The sequence below is a fragment of the Diaphorina citri genome, unplaced genomic scaffold (assembly GCF_000475195.1).
Source record: "Diaphorina citri unplaced genomic scaffold, Diaci psyllid genome assembly version 1.1 scaffold60, whole genome shotgun sequence".
Lineage (NCBI taxonomy): Eukaryota > Metazoa > Arthropoda > Insecta > Hemiptera > Psyllidae > Diaphorina > Diaphorina citri.
In genome coordinates this window covers 422,568-424,946 of record NW_007377497.1, presented here as the reverse complement: position 1 = coordinate 424,946, position 2,379 = coordinate 422,568, and the positions used below count along the sequence as shown (strand labels likewise).

Here is a 2,379-nt window from a genome sequence, read left to right as displayed (position 1 = left end):
GTATTTGACATCCCCAGTCCGTGTTAGCCCAGTGCAAACCGGTGTTTGGCTAATTTTCCATCCAGGAAAACTCATTCAGACAGGTAAAGGATGATTCTGTAGTCTCGAAGTCTTTGTCTGGAAGAGGATTCTAGCCGCATACGTTGTCTGGAGGTCAGCTTCAGGGATGTCAGATTTTAAATATGCATGCTTCACATTCCTATGGTTAATAACCTCTCGATAGTTCTACTACTGGTCTGGATATTACAGAGAAATAGCTCACAAACTATTCATTTATTGTCTCCATTTTGTTGCTAAACTCAATGTAATTATACTTTAAAAGTTTGAGGTAGGTTGTATGAGCTCTTATTTGAGGAGACATAATTTTATACTTGAGTGATTTTGGACATTCACTCTGTTTCTTTTTGGTTTAATAGTGGTCTTTGTGAATATGAACACTCAACAAGCAGGGATTAGTAGATACACACTGTACTTACAATGTAATTCCTAGGCATTGTCCCACATGTGACCATGGTCAACTTGAAACCCAAAACATGTCTTACCTTCTTTACATGGATTCCAGTTGATTTGAATTTGGTTGACATTGTGATTAAAATTTAAACAACTTAATTCCTATTGAATGAGTTTCAGTAGGTGGCCACAATAGAAAACTGGCCATCAACCCATAGCCTTATTACCGACCCAAGAGAAAATAAACAAACCATGGGCTAATGTAATAGAAGCATCCTCAATGGGAACCTTGAGCATAGCCTCCAACCATAGTATCAACCTCGCAGAAGAATCTAGAGATTGAGCCGAGTATTTTCTCTGTGATGGTTGATGGTTTTGTATGCCTACCTCTTTTTTTTTTTTTTTTTTTTTTTTTAAGAGGGTTTGACAGGAGGGACACTATAACTGCCTTTGGTCTTATCGTCCCGAGAATCGAAGAGAGAGAAGGAAGATGACAGGATAAGGAGAAAGCCAGCCGTTCCGAGAACGAACATTATCCCATCAGGATAAAATCCACCCCGGGCGGGAATTGAACCCGCGGCCTAGCGCTTACAAGGCAGATGCACTACCAACTAAGCTAACTAGGCTGGCTGTGCCTACCTCTTTGATGACATTCTAAGCTCATAAATTTCAATAGAAAGGGTAGGTGTTTTAATCTATTGGGAAAAGTAAGAAAACTGGGAACAACATTATTTTGGAGCTGTCAAAAGCAGACTGACTTTATTTTCCAAAACCTACAGTCAGATAATATCTGGCCGATATCGTAACATCCCCTTCTCAAGATTTAAAGGAGAACAAAAAAATCATCAGTTCATAACAAAATCTTTAAACCTCTTGGGCAGACTTGTAACCCTCTTGGGACGGGAATATTCTTGTACTGGACTCTGTGCACCACCACTACATCCTGGCATTGGAGTCTCAGCATCTTGGTTTGGCATAGTTTCTTCTTCGGATGGCTCAGTAGCAGTTTGGTCTTCTGGATCCAAATCCTCTGCGTCCTTAGGATCATCTGGTACTTCTTCCATGTGTTGACTCACTCTTGGTTTTATATGGATTTCATTTCTTCGCAGTATATTTTCGTCTTCTGTTTCTATGTTGTATGACCTATTGTTCTCTTTTTTCACGACTCTTCCTTTCTTCCATTCTTGATCATTTGGATTCTTCTTATACCACACTGGCTGGCCAACTATCAAAGGTCGCCTTTCTATCATTCTTTCATTGTTGTAATTTCGAGCTGCAACATCTCGATTCTTCCTTATATTGTTTTGTACCTCCTCAGAACTTACAATCGTTTGGTATTTTTGAATGTTTGGTACTTGGCAGCGTAACCACCGGCACATAAATCTTCGAGCAGGACTATAGTTGATTTTATTCGGTGTGTTTCTCCATACTAGTAGCATTTTGTAAAAGTCCACATTCTCATGAATTGCTTTCTGTACAAGCTGTTTAACAATCTTGACGGCCGCCTCTGCCTTACCATTCCCTTGTTGGTGAAATGGACTACTTGTTGTGTGTTGGAACTCCCACTCTTCCGTGAACTTGGCGAACTCTTTGTTCACAAAGTTTGTACCATTGTCTGATATGACGAGCGAGGGGATACCATAGCGACTAAAGTTACGCTTACATATGAGGATGAGACTTTTAGCTGTCATGTCAGGTAACTCGTCCAGTTCGAAGAAGTCTGAATAATGGTCTACAGTGACCAGGAACCTTCTCTTCTTGTTTTTAATGTTCATCTCAAACACATCCATGCTCACAATATCGAATGGACTCTCCGGTATGATATGTGTCATCATCTGTATTTTTGTCTGATTAGGTGCAAACCTCGCGCATGTTTCACAGGATGCTACCTTGTTCTTCACGTCCTCTGTGATTCCAGGCCAGAACAAA

The 2,379-nt window shown here is 40.3% G+C and overlaps 1 protein-coding gene across 1 annotated transcript in view; it reads right to left on the bottom strand.

The window, feature by feature from the left end:
• LOC103518342 (uncharacterized protein K02A2.6) overlaps window positions 1–1,247 on the bottom strand; it is a 6,985-nt gene extending 5,738 nt beyond the window's left edge. The window contains exon 1 of the mRNA XM_026830041.1: window positions 1,146–1,247. The gene's annotated coding sequence lies outside the window, so the exon portion shown is untranslated. The remainder of the gene's footprint in view (window positions 1–1,145) is intronic.
• Between the last annotated feature and the right edge of the window lie 1,132 nt (window positions 1,248–2,379).